The sequence below is a fragment of the Tyto alba genome, unplaced genomic scaffold (assembly GCF_018691265.1).
Source record: "Tyto alba isolate M040663 unplaced genomic scaffold, T.alba_DEE_v4.0 Super-Scaffold_20000042, whole genome shotgun sequence".
Taxonomy (NCBI): Eukaryota; Metazoa; Chordata; class Aves; order Strigiformes; family Tytonidae; genus Tyto; species Tyto alba.
The window spans coordinates 7516392-7534642 of NW_024881293.1; the positions used below are offsets into that span (position 1 = coordinate 7516392).

At 35.6% G+C, this 18251-nt stretch overlaps 1 long non-coding RNA gene across 5 annotated transcripts in view; it reads right to left on the reverse strand.

Moving 5' to 3' along the window:
- Positions 1-18251, reverse strand: part of LOC116965284 — a 179381-nt gene that overhangs the window by 128166 nt on the left and 32964 nt on the right. For all 5 annotated transcript variants that reach the window (XR_006165484.1, XR_004409255.2, XR_004409253.2 and 2 more), the window contains exons 7-10: positions 15531-15616; positions 9973-10079; positions 8025-8105; positions 711-784 (exon numbers count right to left, since the gene is read on the reverse strand). This is a non-coding gene — a long non-coding RNA (uncharacterized LOC116965284). The remainder of the gene's footprint in view (positions 1-710; positions 785-8024; positions 8106-9972; positions 10080-15530; positions 15617-18251) is intronic.

Below are 18251 nucleotides of genomic sequence, written 5' to 3' on the forward strand. Positions count from 1 at the left end.
TAAAACTCTCTACAGCACAAGTATACAAAACAAGTATACATCATCTATTTTAAAGAAATAAAAGGTGTGGGGTTTCAATCTTTTCCCTCCAGTCCAGAGATGATATTTCCCCTTGGAAGGCCAATTTCATGACTTAACCAAGTAGGTACAACCTCACTAACATAATTCAGTGACAGTATTTGATGTGAACTGATGATCTGGACCCAGTGGGTAGCACATTGCGCTGCTTCTCCTACTCCTCTGTAGCTTTAAGAACAAGCGTTTATTCACATTTTCTCATGCTATTGCCATATATTTATTTTCAAAGTAAACTTCAAGGCAAGTTTCCTTCCATATGTGACTGTGCTTTTTGGGGTCATAAAAGCAGGATACTGAAGGCTCCCACAATCTTGTTTATAATCATGTACAAGATAAGTGTAACTGTTTTAGAAAATATCAGAAACAACTGAATTGTAATTACAAGTAGCACCCAAAATGGTCAGACACATAACATATTAGACACTTAATCAAGACACTAAAGATAAAAGTTTTGAAAGAAAAAGTTCCAGGAAAGTATGACTGGTCTTTAGTAACCCTGGGAGTAATTTAAGAATTTACATAATTCTCATGACCATGACATTCAAGTACTGAAATTATACTATAAGCCAGCCTCTACATCTTTTTAGTTGATGAATATGATAATACAGACAGGGGAAAAAAAAGATATTTACCTTGTAATGTCTTAGAATTCCTCATTAAGTGCCGATCCTTTTGTAGCTTGTATTCTTTGGATGTCATGTGAGATCTAAAGATTAGAATAAATATATTGTTACTACCAATAATGATGCTTACTCACATGTTGATGAGAGCTTGTTGTTATTAGCTCACAAGACAGTTCAAGACTCTTCCTCCTGTAAAATGTTTTGTACTGTTCCCTTTAATGTGAAAAACTTAGCCACTTTCAAAACAATGTAGTAACAAGCTTCAGATACTTCAGGCCAGGTATTCAAAAGCATTCGGTATCCTGAAGCCATGTTCCCTTCTTTGTCAAAATAAGCCAAATACTACAAATTGATGTAACAATTTTAAAAGGTGTAAACGTATTTGTGAGATAAAATCATACTCCAAAAATTATAAAGAAGGAAGTGTCTAACAAGTACTACCCGAGTCACAGTCACAACCATGTTACACTGTAGACTACTAAGCCACATATATTAAAACAGTGTACATATTATTCACTTTTTATAGCATACAAGTTGATACTTTAGTGTATGAAACTCCTTACATATAAGAAAGCTTAAAACATACTGAGAGAAGCTAGCATTTAAATAGTTATCCTTGTATTTTGTAAAAATAAGCACTTATCCTTACCAATGAGCAATGAAAAAAGTTATCTCTTCTACCATTTATTCACTTCTTTCCTACTTGAAAGTTATTAGGACATACATTACTTAAAGCACACAACCACATGGTTATTAGGAAGGCATTTGTGTGCTTATATCCCATCAAAAATAGGCTGATATAGTGACACTACATTGTACTTTGTGGGAAGCTGGGTTTAAAGGAGATTATGTGCTTAACTTTTTATTTTACCAGCATTTCAACATCATAATTGGAAAACTCTTGTCAATCAAAAGATTTTGTTTCTAGAGGAGAGAGCCCCAAGACAATATGAGATAGTATAGCAATAGTATTTTTAAAAAATATAAATCAATTTGAGATTCACTATTGAATGCAGGTGATGACAAAGAATCATACACAAGTAAACATAAAACGGTTTATATGACCTAGTTAGCTTGCTACGCTTAGAATTACAATTACAAAATAATCAGACACTGCATCTTAAAATTTTACATGTACATTTTTTTATGGTAAAATAATAAAGACAAAAGATAAAAATGGCTTCACTTTAAAGGGGAAAAGAAAAAAAAAGAAAAAGAAGATACATCCCAAGAGTCAAGTTAAAGATTCAGAAGTCAGGACTAGGAGGGAAAAGGAAGATAAACAATTTAGCACTAAGCATAACTAAAGCCTGTCAGTCTGCCAACTTTAAGAGAAAAGGGTTTACAAAGAGCCTGAGAGTTTTTACAGAACCTCTAGGGTTTTGAAAAAATGAAGACAGAACAAGAAAAGAGTTCTGAAGTAATCTGCATAAATAGATTTTTAAAGACACTGATTAGACTGTGAGAATAATGGTAAGGAATGATTCCTTTAGTGAAAAATAAGACTGTTCTCTGGTGTTCTGTTTGCCCTCCTGTATCAGCACCACCCGCACCATCAGTAGGGCGCTCTTCTCACAGATGCATCACCTTGGCAGAAGCCAGGGAAGATGTGCTTACAGGAGACCGAAACATATCAGTATCATTTGAAATAGTACCAATAAGTCTGTGTTTACTATTAAATGTACAGACACTGCACAACATATACACAGCTATTCTTTTAATATGAACCACATGTTCATGCTCACATACCAATTCTGATTGACTTTGTGTTGAGTAATTTCTGTGTTTCCGAGTATTGATATTCATGGCTTAATGTGAGACAATTAAGCAAACAAAAATCTTATCAAGCCTTGGCCACTCACTATTTTTATGACAGAAGGGTAGTGCAGGGGGGAAGAAAGGGGAAGCTTCATGTTATTTTCTGCTACTTTCACTTTTTTTTTCTTCTTCTCTTACTGTTTTTTTTTTTCCAATAAGAATATATAGTGACACCCTCTGAATTGCATAAAATCACAAGTTAAACAACAAAACCTGCACCTATGTAAAAAATTTTAGTTCCACATCATCATGAGCTCTTACTTCAAACTAAGATGTAACCTTGTACTTCATTGTTCAGACAATGTTAAATGTAGGAGAATCACAGAAAGGAACCAAGTTCATTTAAGACATAAAGCAATTTTGAATTGCATTGATTACAGTGATCAGTCTATCACTTTAATGTCATCTCAGTTGGCATTTATTAAAAAGACATACATGTGACAACCCACTGATCCTTAACACTGCAGCTGAGATAAAAAGTCTATCTGCAAAGGAAAATTACTTCTTTAATTAGAAATGGAGTATCATTTTCTCTTTTCTTTGTTAGAACTTCAGCAGCCACAGATCAAATATATCATGGGAGGGGTTGTAGAATCTGCCATCGAGTTTGATTTAGAAGTCTTCATAGTTAATCATTCAAAGTTGTACAAATGAGCACTTGGGATGAGAAAGAAAACAGGTATATTCCACTTGTATGAAGGCACTCCAACTCCCTGTTGCTTTGGAACGGTCCCAAAAGGGAACGTTCGCTTCTTGGTGACCTCTGCCATGACTGAAGTTCAAGGGACAGGGTCACTGTTGCTTCAAGTTCTTCTCTACACATAGGGTAAAGCAGCAAACCAAAATTGTTCCACAGACTTTCCCTAAGATTTTCAGTGAGTTAACTAAGACTAGGCATATACCTCTCCTAACAACAAATTATTTAATACAAGTATTTGCTGAAAAAGAATGCAGCAAATACTTGCCAAAGAATATGCTGTAGAAAAGACTGAATCTTGCCAGTCATTGAACGTATATGAAAAAAAAAAAAATCTCAGTCTACTAGAAGATATTCCACAAGCAGATAAAATGATAAATGTGTCTGATATGCTGTGAATGACATGCTGTTCTAGAAAATCCTATTTTTAACATCCTGTTTTCTCTCTGTAAAAATCCAAAATTACATATTTGGAAAACCTTACATTTCACACAGTATCTCTTTTAGTTCTAGGAATAGCCAGTCTGATTCTCTATTAGAGATTAATCTATCAATTGAATTATCTTCTTTTTATAAGCTGTATTAATGATTTCCTATCGATCTCTCTCAGAAACGCAGGGGCATCTCCACACTCTACAGACGTGCATTCTACCACTCCTTCCACTGTTCATCACCTTTGGGAAGCAAAGGCACTGGTAAGTTTGCAGGACTCACTACAAACTGCTATTCTGGTTTCAACTTTGGCTGCTACCTTAATACTATACTACTAGTTTTATTTTATACTCTCATTGAAAAGCATGTAATCCAACCGATATGGGTTTAATTTCTCTAAATTCTCAAGATGAAAATTGCAAACTAATACTAAGGTGGACTACACAAGTAAATCTACATGGTCTTGTGGAAGTAGACTTCTTATACCAAGTGGAAATAATTCTGGATAATTAACTCATATCCCATCTTCCCCATCAATAAAATCAGAAACATTCAATGCCCTGCTGATTTCATAGCTGAATACAGAGTCTATATGGCAAAAAATGTCCAGACTGAATGATTATTTCCAAAGATCTTCAGGACCTTGAATTATTTAGATTCTTGTGTGCAGTATGTAACCTTTAGGATTTACTTAAATTGCTGCCTACAAATAAACTACCAGTAACTCATCATCTTGTCATAAAAATAACTTAATTGGACTGCTATTAGATATTTAATTGCCTTCACAATGTTTGTACAGTATTCGTCTATAAAGTTTTATATAATATCGCTTTAATTCATCTGAGTAAACTATCAATTCCTTTACAACAACAGACAAAAATCTGCATTCCTGTTTTAACTCTCCCTGGGGTACAAATTAAAACTTTCAGGCAGCAGATCTTTACTTTATTTTGCTATAAACTCTCTACATGGCAACACAAGTTGTCACAGATGATGGCTACTGAAACAATTAAGTGTGTACCACCAGCCGTTACTCAGGGAACAGGAGCTATGCAAAAATTCCCTGTACAAGTTCTGAAAATTTAGCTCTCAAACATCCAGAAAGGCCGAATTGATTGGCTGTGATCATTCTTCATAGCAAGTATTTTTCATCTTTAACTAGACTCAACTGATTAAATACTCAGCTATTACCAGTCAGCTTGGCCCAAATTTTGTAATTCTGTTTAAAATAGCTCTGTATGAATACATGTAAGTGTAAATTAATAATTTATCTGTTGCAGAGTAAGGAAAAGAACCAGCACATGTAGAATCCAGGGTTTCACCTCTAAAACTGAGCAGGAAGATCTGAATTGGGATAACAGAATCATGACTATTCAGCCGAAACAGAGAATCTGGGCTCCCAAGCTTAATTTGAGATTAAGGAGAATTCCTAGTCTTAGTATGCGTTACTGTTTAAGTGGTATTTTGACACAAAGCTATGTATTTACAAATGTAAATAAAGAGCCTAAATTAACAAATTCTATGTAAAGGTATCACTTTATGTCTAGAGGTTGATGAATGATTCCAAATACTTTAGAAGTACAAAAAAGTTTCTATTCAGGATGGTGGAAGAATTTGAGTTGAATGATTTTTATATTATTAGTTTACAAAAGGTAAATTATGCATAAGACACTAGTCCCATACAATACAACAACAGAAACCAAGAGTCTCAGTATCCAGAATTACTGCTGTAAATACAGGATACAGTTGCTGTACAGAAAGAATGACATATGAAAAAACTAATGGATGGAATTCATATCCGCTGCAATTCCAGAATCTAGTGTAGGATGATGCTAATATCATCTAATAATAACAGGATCAAAGATGAGTGGAATAAAACTTCCAATTTTAGATGCTCTTTATCTGCAGGTGTGAATGTATAATGAATTCTCGCCACTGGCTCCCTATTATAAATCCAATGATTTTGTACTCTATGACAGCAGTTTCCACAATTTTCTTTTGGCACAACCTGCTTGGAATATATGACAAAACAGCAGGGTGCCAAAACGTTTTTCTAAATGATCTACTTTGCAAGACAGCTTCCAAGTGTGACCCTGATGAATCCTATCATTACTCCTGGAATAAAATAAACATGAAAGAATGAACCCACATAGCATTTACTTAAGCAGGCATTTCTTTGTTTCTTTTACATACTACTTCACATCCACATCCGTGTCCAAAGTATTCATTCCAACATACAAAGCATTTTATACCCAGGTTAAATAAAAAAAATCATTGGATAGGATAGAATTGCACTATGCCTATTTTTGAATCCTGCTGTCTCAGACAAGTGTAATGAATCATTTGATGTCATCTCAATTATCACGTTAGCTCTAATCAACTAAAATGCTCTGCCTATCCATTCCTTGTATGGAACACTCTAAATTAGATGGCAGAGTTTTTCCAGTGGACAAACACATCCTCTGGCAGAGTACAAGGGTCAAGATTTGACAAGATTCAAGCTACAGAAAAAGTCTGTATGACTAACTGAATATCAGATCATTTTAATGCTACAGAGAGGCATTTCATTGCAATTTATAGTGACGGTTCAGCGCTTACTTTATTTGGGAAGAAGTTTTAATGTGCAAAAGCTACGTCAAAATTGGGGAGAGGATCACTATACATCTTCAAAAGCATAGCTCTGAATTAAGGTAGATTCCAGTTGCAATACAAATTTCCAAAGTCTTCTGATTTTTTCATCTTAGCATGACATGCCTTGCTGCAAACACCAAGAAACAGACAATGAGGATTAGTAGAATGCATTAAGAAAGGTTGCTGAGGCACACATATACAATGAAAAGTGAGCATAAAGAGAGTTAACTGTGGCGTTTTCCCTCCTCCTTTCTCAGCCTAGGAACCCTTCCATATGCTGTGTTCTATTTATTATTTCTGCATTGCATCAGGAGGGAAATATTCACACTGAGCCACAGGGATTAAAGACTGAAGCTCTAGAGAAGTCAGATCACATCCGTCACATCCAGCTGTTTTCAATTCCAACACCTCACACCTGCTTTTATTTATTATTCCTGGGATAGACAAGACAGGGCTCATTTTTCATTCTTTAAAAGCTTTCTTAAGAAAGACTCAAACCAATCTACTTCTTTCCCTTTTGCCTCTGCAATAGCCCACCAAGACAACAGTGAAACAAACAACTGAGGTGGTGAGGATCTGACCTAATAGGAAGCCACTCCAAAACAGAGGCTGGGCAGCAACCTCTTACCTCCCAGCATGGCAACAACATAGCAAAATGGAACTGAAACACCAGCTACTACAAAAATCTGCTGTTAGCATAGACTCTTAACCCCATTTACTGCCACAGATTGCAATTGCCTTGCCTTTAATTTACATTGGAAATGGACTTGAGGTTTGGGTGGCAGTAAATTAACAAACTAATTCATGTACCACTTTTTGCAGGGGTTCTCTACTTGTACTTATTTCAAGCTACCGTTTCACAGAGCCTGTTTGTCGGCAGTCCAGCTGAACTGCCTTCATATTCTTGATTAGGAGATCACACTGCTTCAGCAGTTGATTGTCCCTTTTTATCGAGTAACTTTTCCAGACAGGGACTCACAAGTCATTCTTTTTGCAATCTTGTCTGGTGTCACAGGCCAGTCTTACATTAGGATCTTTCTAATTAACTGCTCAACAGTAATTATTCAGTCACATTTAAAATGCAAGCCAAATGCACCAGACCTCCTTGTACTTACTGCACAAACATTTTCCCATGTGCAGTTGTTCATCTCATACCTAGCATACCAGGTTATTATCTGACGGAGCAGACTTGTATCTTGTTTGCAATGCAGTCCAGTTGTTATGGTGGAGACGTTCTGCTGCTTCCCTTCTTTGCAACCTGGTCATCAGGACGCCCACAGCAGCCAGAACATGACTCACCAAGCATTACGCTTTAAATAAGCATGAGCATCAGCAAACACAGTGGAACATGGAGGCACAGAGGTGACAGCAGAAGTCAATGAGAAAACAGCTAGTTGCTTTTGAAAATTTTACCCTTGAATAAACCTTGCTTTCTTGATAAGTGAAAATATGGACAGAACATGGTGGAGATAGCAGATGGAGTTGTAATACTTCTTAAATATAAGCACAGAATACAGACATTTCTCTTCTACACTCCTGAATATAAACAAAACCTACTAAAATGATTTTCTGTATGTTTTCTGTACAATCAAAGATTTTCACTGCTCCTACCCTACCTTCCATAGGTCTGCTGAAGTCATACAAACCAGTATTTTTAGGATCTAAACTACTTTGCCTGCCTCTACAGTAGACCATCCCTGAAAAACTCACTTTAAAAATAACAATTTCCGAGCAGATTTGCTTACCACACTGGAGGATGCCTCAGCACTCTGCACCACTCCACAGCATTTGTCCACATGAACGACAATGTTCAGCAAGCAGGAATCCTGCAAAGGAACACTATGAAGAATCAACTGACAGGAGGAACAAAGAGGACAAGAGCAGATCTATGAAATATATACTGCAGATGTTAACTCTTATCTTCCTCTGACTAGTATCCCAGATAGGTAAATGTGTTCAGGGCAAAGCATGGTACACTTTGGTCCTTTTCAATATGCTAAATCCTTCTTTCATGTGAAAAGTAGCACTGTAAACAGTATTAATCATTACTTGGAGATTAAAGAATAAGACTATTGATGTTTTGAAACCCATCATAAATTTACCATTCCAGAATTCCATAAAAGTGACATTTTGCTTTAGAAACTTACAATTCTTGCTCCTTTTTCATGGATATCTTCATATGTGATCCATTTATGCCCCGTTCTACCAGTAAGTGCTTTCTTTTGTCCTTCCAGACAAAAACCTAGATTTAGTTAATTGCTGAACTTAGTTTGGCAGGAGTGGCAAGAGTGCTGAGTCAAGACAACAGTTCTTTTAATCATTTATATTATATTTTGTTTTCGGTTTTATCCACAATGTATCCTCAAGAAGAAAACCTGGACGATTTGCGTTTTTTTCAACAGGGCAGTAAGACCTCAATAAATGCACACCACTAGAAACATCCAATGCTGCTTTATGAGCCAACATACAGCAGTCAATAAAAACATCATGGAAGTTTCACCAGTTCATTAATTTTCTCTGTATTTAATTGCTCGCAGAATAGAAATCAAAGATGCTTTGTCTTTTTTAAACATGCTTTTATATTGTTTTGGAGTGCTATCTTTTAAAGAGAAGATATATCAGTCAACCACAACAATAGCTGATGATCTATTCTAAAATAGTTTTAAAAAACTACAAGATTTCTGTTTTCTTCTTGTCCTGTAAATGACCAATGACTTTGATCTACAGCCAATGAGTTATTTCAAATATTGTTGATCTAACATGGATGCTGATCACTCAATTCCTCTCATGATTTTTAGCAAGTAAATTCATAGCTATATGAACCTAATTTTTAAAATCTGCCAGGTAGAAAGTCTTCCCACACCAAATGGAACAGGCTCTTAAGTTCATAAAACATTTGAAATTCTTGCATGAAATTTAGCACTGAAACACAAAGTTTTATCATTTGCAATATCAAAATATAGCAGGAGATTCTGAATACATTTGCTTTAAAAGGCAACTCTGCCCCACTAGTCTTTAAAAACTAGAGGACACTCCATAACAAGAACAACCATCAATCTGAATTCAAAACCAAACCAATTCATTAACATTTGGATAGCATGTAATAAAACATACCTATAGTTGCCATAATACTGATGTGCTGTAAATGCTACCCAGTTTTTGGAAGAGTAATGTACACTTACTAGACAGACATCAAGGCAATTGCCCATGATACAATGTTTAAAAAAAAATAGATTGTATAGTTTGCAGTAGCATCAAGTCTCTATTCAAGTGTAAAAAAATTAATTGACTCCATCTGTATTGGCCTAATGACTGATTAAATGACTAATCACGGAAGTCTTAATTAAAATCATTTTTCTGTACAGAAGAGGATGGAGGGAGGAAGGCAATCATTCATGTGTTATAATGTATGTCAGATTCCATTTGTGCCATTTACTAAACAGCCATCAAATGAGTAATTATGCACAAGGTCATTCTGTAAACTTTTTGCATACATCAGGCTGATTGGATTAGGGCTCAGTGCTTGGCTAGGTTCTACATGTGGCTGCTTTTTGCCAATCACAAAACAGGTAATTAATATTGCTCAGAATAAATGATAAAGGAAGTTGACATTTCCTCTTCCATCTTCACACCAGTCAACCCGGTCAGAGATTCATATACAACTTTCATGCGTTGTTGGGCGAAGTCCCATACCTCATACGTTAAATCAAGCCCATCCTCCTCAGCTCTTCAATATTCTTCATGAATTGACAAGGATCTCCATCACACAGTGAAATTCTGTAATATGCGTGAAATTTTTCCTGCATGAAAAAAATGACCAGGCAATTAAAAGAATCCTTTTCAAGTAAAGCAAGATGGCAGTGTAGAATTTATTTTAAGTTTTATTTGCCAGCCACCTGACTACCCTGATGCATAGTGACCTTCTCTATGGAAAAATAACAAGCTGCTTCTACCTCAACAGCTGAGACTAATCTATTTGAAACAATGTATTAAAATGAGTAATGGAATAAAAAAATGCGTCTTGAGATTAGATAAACCAACTTTCCACTTGTGTCTAAGTCACACACAGGACCTACTTTTTGATGAAATGCTGCATATAAAATGTGGAAGTGCAAAGTATAAACTGTAACAGAAAAATATTTTGTTTGCTCACTGCTGTCCTGACATTTCTAGAAAAATCTTACTTGCAGCCACAGTAAGTCTGTCATATCACTAGCTGCAACAATTTTGCATATACCAGATGACAATGTCTAAAAGAATGTTTTTCATAAAACTATAATTAAATATGTCTTAACGGGGAAAAAAAAGAAGTCGGTATAGCCCTGTCACTATTATCAATAAATGTCCAATTCTGTGAACATTACATTCCTTCAAAATCCTGAATTCAGATGTGCAGCACTGATGTCAGTTACAGTTGCAGAATTAGGTGCCAAGTAAATGCCAGTTCTTCTAAAATAACTGAAGCAACTTTTAGTGCTGAATAAGTTTCTGCAGTTACTGTTGCCTTTCTCCTAAACAGAAATATTCTGACCAAGAGTCCATATAAAAAGATATCTTCAGTGACACTGAAAATATACATCTTCCTGTGAACATGCAATGTGTTGCTTTAAACTGTACCAAATTGATTAAAAATAGTGCTCAGAATATGGGTGGAGAAGCTAAAGGGACAGGAGAAAAAAAAGGAATAAAAGAATCTTAAAGTCATGACTACAAAACATCCAATTACACTTCTGGCACAATTAAGTACTATCCTGTCTAAACCATTCAAAGTCATGCAAGTCACAGAAAAATATATGTAAACTACATCAGCCAGTTTCATCCAGATTTCAAGTAAATACAAATTTCAGTTACTTTGAATTAATTATAACAAACTTGACCCTACTTACCACATAACTGAAGACAACAAAAATATGTGACAACAAATCTCTGCTTGCAATAACTGACAGTGTCACATATGAAAGAAGTTCATTTTATTAATAAAGGAAATGGAACTGCCTGATAGATTTAAAATTAAATTCAGCTATTCTATAAATGTAATTCAGAGTTTTAAGGTGGCTCTCAAGGATTAAAACCAGCATTGAGACTCAAATGTGCCACACTCTGGGCTTCTAGAGAATTAATGAATCTTAGTTTCATCTTCAGTTGAAGACACATACATTTAAACAACCACAAAATCCATCACCACCGAACCAGAACACTTGAAAACAAACAACATACATATGGCACAGTAAATCTTTCAAAACCTGAAGATATTTTTACGGAATAATTCAACACAAGCTGTACTATTCTCCTAATGCAAATGAAAACTTGCACAACTACCTAAAAATTACAGGGTGGTATGCCATTCTTAATCTTCATAGAAATGTAGGAGTTCCTGTTTCAATCATTTCTATTGTTTGAAATACATCAGATGATAATGGAGTGGCTGCCACTGTAGGCAGAGACTGACTTCTAGGTGAAGCTAATTAATGCCTTAATGTATGACTTACTGTAGTTTTGAAAGAATTACTAGACAGCGGTGAAGACCGATGTGCGAGACAGCTGCAAGTACATTAAGTGACCTGTCTGAAACTCCAGCGTTCTTTTTTTCTATATACATTGATTATATGGGTTATTCATGATCTTTGATTGTGTAAAACATTTAAGACAAAGTCAAGCATTTCAAGTACCTCTCAAGTACCTGAAAAGATAAGATCCCCTTCTCAGCACACAAGTACATACCCTTCACATCACAGCAGAAAAGTCCAGCTAAGCTTGACCGAAAGACAACCTCCTCTTTTATTTCTTCAAGTATTAAAAAAAAAAAAAAAAAAAATTAAGGTATCTTATGCCTAAAGACAGACCATGGGAGAGAGATGGTGTCCTATGAGAACGCACCTCCAGCTATTTTAGATCCAGAAATCTGAGAATTAGCAGCTCTCTAGGCCACTTAATAGGATAAAGCAAAATAGGCTCAGACTAAGGGGTTGGAATGCAGCCAAGCGAAGCCATTTAAGGAAAAACACAACAAAACAAAAAACCCAACAGTCTACACTAAATTCCCTGGTCACACTGCAAAAATGAGACACACAGTTACTGCATGTGGTAAGTGATGCATTTTTGAAAGTGCTTTAAATAGTTCAGTACCTCTGGTTTCTATTATTAGCCAGTGCACATTGTCCTGTCTATTTTGACAGAAATCTGACTTCTTATATTGGTTAAAGACAAAAAAAGACCTTGTTTGCTACAGAGAAGCTATTGCAAATCAGCGGGACCAACCCGATTAGACACTGGAATCACTAAGCCTGCTCATGTTAGCAAGTCCAATTATAATTATTTTATGCTTTGCAATTAGCTAAACTAGTGAAAAGGGTGGAGAATTAGTCATCACTACAGATTTGCACAAGTCAGTATTTTAAAAAGCCTACAACCTATTGTACAGTAAATAAATTAAAGCAAACACTGGAAAAGTTACCACTAGCCTGGCTACAGGAAAAGTCACTTTCATCAACAACCCACGTAATGGGAAGATTAAACAATACTTTTCTCTTAACTGGTGCAACTGTCACCTGTCTCAGAGGATCTCTCTGTACTCATTTTGTCAGTTAAGAAATGCAAATTAGATATCCCCTATTCTTCTATTTGTTTTGTACAGTGAGCACAATTTCTATGAATGTCCAACTGTATTTCCATCCTCTTTGTGTCACAGAAACCTCATTTACCAGCCATTCTTCTCCATATGAAAAGATCTATAATGAGGAGTCTTTCTGTCATTGCCCTGCTCCTCTGAGTCAGGAATTTTCATTTCTCCCTAATACTTGCTGCTGTTGCTGCAGTTTCATTTACTGTCATCTCATACCACAGCCTTAATGCAAGCACATCTGTGGCTGGATCGTGGAAAAGATTCAGTATTGCTTTCAGAGTTGCATATCGATTAAATGGTCACGAGAAACCAGAGATTTTATTTACTATATTCTCACATGTTACTTATAAAAAGGAAGGTTTATTCACTGCCCTTGAAATCACAGTTTATTATTCCAGTTAGTCACCTAGCAAAAATACCTGTATGAGAATACTGCATACAAGAAGTAGGACTAGGAGGTCTACCTGCACATGCATTCTCACAGAAAACAACTGAAAAGCCATAAAGTTATCCAAAAGCTAAAAAAATATTTTTAATTCACATCTAAGCTGTATCAAGAAAGAAAGAGATTATTGTTTGTTTTGAGGAAATAATGCTATTTGAAAAAATATTTCTACTCTTCTCTTCTTTTTAACACACAAGGCAATTTACACACACTGAATCAAACTTCGCTTTGGTGCAAGTCCAGAAATCAGCTGTATCAGGATAAATCACCTCAATCCAGGAAAGCAGAGACGTCATGTTATCTTTGTCAAAAGCTCGAGTTTCTGTACATCAGTATCCTGACATTTACAAGTTCTCTTGCTCTTCCACGTTATTCAAAGCTACCTTGACTTTTTAAAAAGCCTCCTACTATTCCTTTAGATGCCTGCCTGCCATTCCTTTGCATCAGCAAAATTACAGAACGAGTGTCTTCTCTTTTTCCAACTGGAATTAAAGGAATAGGATTTGAAAGTTTGTGACTAATATCTAAAGCAGGTAACAGCTAAATGGGCCATCAGCCAGAGCCAGAATTTTACATTTTAAGTTTTCCAATATGATAAAGGAGAACCTAAGACTTTTCCCAAGTTGGGCTTCTGCATACACCTTATTCTTCCCTACTACAGGGTAAGAGAATTTAAAAGTTCACCTAGACCTTGACGCTGGGCAAGGAAAGCTTACTCCAGTTAAGATCTTACAGACTGCAGTTAAGTTTCAGAGTTGGAAATGGATTTGTAGCTTCTATTTGAAGCATTGAAAATCATTAGTTTACATAGATTGTCCTGATTAAAAAAAAAAAAAAAACAAAACCAAAAACAAACCCCAACTTTCCTATAATCAGTGTACAAAGTCATTTCTATTAGGGAGTTGAAATAGGAAGCTACCTGAAAGACATGACAAAAGTGTTTATGAAACTTCACAAACTTTTTAACAGATAATTTGAATTCCAATAGGTAAAAGTAGAATGCTATCTAAGCAATCTGAAGATTCTCTGTAATTGCAATGATAGAAATATTTTTTTTTTTTTAACCTATAAGAATGCAACTTCAGTTGGGTTTTGGATTACGTTCTAATTCATTTTAATGATAATGATAATTCTACCAGGTTCCTGCATGAAGGAATTTGCCATTGGTCCATCCACAATTGAAAATACATTAAACATTGAGTCTACGAATCTCAACATGGAACAGAATATGAAACTATTGAGTATATGCAAAATAAAATACCTAAAGCTTCCTGAGCATGTAATTACAAAACAGTGCAAGAGAATTCTTTCATATCAAGCAGAAAAATGCAATGCCAGCATTGTTTTCAAACAGTAAAAGCATAGAGAGTATGTCAATCATGCACTGAAAAACCTACAGCTGGAGTTTACTCCCAATACATAAACACCAAAGGGTCATAACACAAGTCTTTCTTTGTCTAATTCCATTTTACACTTTCCATAAACTCAAACTAGTGGGTTTTTCCTGTTTTGTTTGTTTTTTCTCTCCAGAGAACAAGGATTTTCTGTGCTTAAACTGTAATTTTTATGTTGCCACAGTTGTTCAACTCACCTTTGCAAAACCTGACTAACTTAAGTAAACCAAGGAGAAGCTTCTATTCTCTATAAAATTCTTTTCTTTTTAACTCTCTATCTACATCACGTGTAAGGCAATAATGGAGGTTCCTTTAAACACACCAGTTTTAAACTAGCAAGGTTAATTATTCAGTGTAATCACATCAACAGAGAAATCAGAGTGGACTGCAGAACTTAGCTGAAAAAACAGGTAGTAGATGGAAATTTTAGAGGTGTAGTGAAACCTCCCACACCTACTTCATTTGAAAAGCTCTAATAAAACAAGAAAATTGCTTTAAATAAACCCCAAAACTCAAACACCCAAAAAGCCCAACACCAAACACTCTCCAAATTGAAGGACTAGAAACATTGTTCTTGCAATCACAAGCCCGGGTTATAAGGAAGTAAAAGATGTGTTGGCATAAAATGTGAAAGGCATTATTATATTACAGTGGTCAGCTAAGGAAAAGACAGGGTCATTTGTCCACGAGAGTAAGACCAATTAGAAGTGGTGCGCTGCAAAGAGATAAAAACGGCTTTCGGCAGACAGCATTCTCCAGCCGAGCAGTAGGAATACTGATTCACACATACCTGCTGTCTTCCATTTTCTCCTGCGAGACTGTCATCTTCTCAGCTTTCTCAGCAGATATCCTGCCACTTGGCTTTTTGCCGCCTTTCTACAGAAAGAAAAAAAAAAAGAAAAAGTATTTCTGTAGTGCTTAAGGAAAGTGCCAAAAATGGTGTAATTTATGATGTGCTAGTGTTTTCCTTTGCATTCATAAGTTAAGAACAAATGCAAAATCATCAGCACTTGAATATGGTGGATTTTGATTTACATATATTAAGATTCTCTCATGATTTCCTATTATTTATTTCTGTAAACAAAACTGGATCCTGGTCACTAAACTATTAGCATTCCCTACAGTAATTTGAGCCAAATCATAAAAAAGATAAAAGCCAGAATGTGCAGCTCAACAGTCAAAAGAACTCAAAATCAGAAGTTGTATCAAATTGCCTGATCTGAAACTCTTATCTGCTCTTCATTTTTAGAACTAAAATCTTATTGAGAGTTAAGTAAGTAGTTACCTATACCTGAACGTTCAGAACAGGCACATCTTACTTGCTCACTTAGAACAAGAGTATCAAGACTTTTCCCTAGAATTTTCCCAGTATAGTTTCAAGCCTTCAGTTAGTAGACCAAGTTATTCTCTGAACTATTTCCTGGAATTTTTAAATGTCTACACCATTGTTTTCTTCATTTTTGTTTATCACATCCATGCAAATACAGTATTCAGCTTAAGGCTGGCATAGATAGAAGTTTGATAGCTTTTATATTTCTTTCTTTTCTGAAATATTCTTCAAGATCCCACTGTAAGAAGTACTGCAAAGCCTGAGAAATTATGTTGACAGCATTGCACAAAATAGGGTTGTTTTTTTCTTCTTCTTTTCATTCAGGTGTAACAGAACTGATGCCATCTTGGATGGTTTTTGTCACAACCAACATAGCAAACAATTACACAATACTGCAATTACTCATGATAATTTTATACCAACCCACCCTGCAGAAACTCAAATTTCACAATTAAATAACTCCTGTTCCCAGCAAAACCTACAAGAAGGCTGTTCTGATCATGTTCTTAATGAGTGGGAACTTGAAGAAGCATTTCATAATAGAAACCAGGAGACAGGAGAATGCTTTGGTAGGTAATTTCCCATCCTGGCAGGAATATTTTGTGTTGAAAAGTGTTGCTGAATAATTCAGGACAAAACCTAAAAATAATAGTGCTTGTCTCAAATTCTGTGGGGTGAAGTGTGAAAGAAAGATAATATTCTAACTGCAATACTTCACCTTAGATAGAATACCTTAAAGTAAGAAATTTCTAGTTGTGAATGCTGCAGTTATCTCCACAGTGCCATAACTTTATCATTATACAGCAAGATAAAAGTTAAGTCTTTGCCTCTGCAAGGACATTAAATAACATCTTTCTCTCCATTAGCTTTTGCTGTAGTAGCAGTATTTATTCTCTGGGCAATGAATAAGAACGACACCGCTTACAGAGTAACTCCAGGTTCTTAATGCACTAACAGTTTCACTGAAAGATTCCTGCATCACTAAATTTAACTTTAAAAAAAATTATTATTATTAATTGATAGCTCTTGTGGCACACTGTTTCAAAGGAAATGTTTAACACTGAGAAGATACTTTTAGTAGCGCACTCCAGTCACAGGGCTAGTGTAACTGTTATCAGAGATGGGAAATCAATTTTCTTAAAAAATAAGGGACTCCATTCAACTTTTCTTCTAAAACAGTGCAGAGAAGGAGTATCAGTGACCCTTTAAGGAAGAAAGAAGAGATGAACATTTCTAGTGCAGACATTTTCCTGTTTGTCACAAGCCTTCACGAAGTTTGCCCATAACATATTTATTCGCACAAGTGAATGTCAAGATACTTACAGTAACAAGCAAAGACTACAGCTGCTACAGTTGTGTGATCTGAGGAAGCACCAGAAACAAAGAACTCTCAAATTCACACCCTGATCAACTGTATGATCTTGAGCATCTCTCTACACTGATGCACAGGGAAGTAACAGTACATACCCGGCTTACTAGGAATGGCAGAATTATTTAATTGTCATTAAGTCTACAGTTGTGAAGAGTCTTTAAAAGGAGTAAGCGCCATAGCTGTTAGGCCTACAGGAGATTTACTGTGTCACCTAATCCTTCTCTGATACAGCTGTAAGTACACAAAGCAAATAATTAAATCTACCTTTCATAGGAGACAATGAACCCAACTCTCACCTTTATTTATGTCTTCCCACATTTTTCCAAGAGAGTCACTAGTAGAATTTTGCTCTTCTTTTTATTTAAGAGCCTCTTAAACATTAGTGGAAGTCCTACATGTAGATATCCCACTTGCCAAATAAATTCTTCATGCCAATCTTTAACAGAAACAATCTCAAAATAAGCAGCTGTTCAAAGAAAGGTGCTTAAGACCAGAGGTTTCAAGGTGCCTGGCAGAATTTCACATCAGTCATCTCAGAAACCTTGCACATCAATAGTCATATTTCTGTTGTCCCACAGAATGTGGTATGGCACAAAGAAGGTTTAGACAGCAAATGAGGTACTACTGTGCCGGGCATTAAAAACATACTACCCAGAGAGCTACCTGTAAGGGGTGTGTGTGTGCATATATATATATATAAATATAAGGTAAGGGGGGTGGGTGTGCATATATATAAACACACACATATACAAAAAGGTTAACAAATTCCAGTTTCACATGCTTTCAAAGCAAAGCTAAAGCATCCAAAT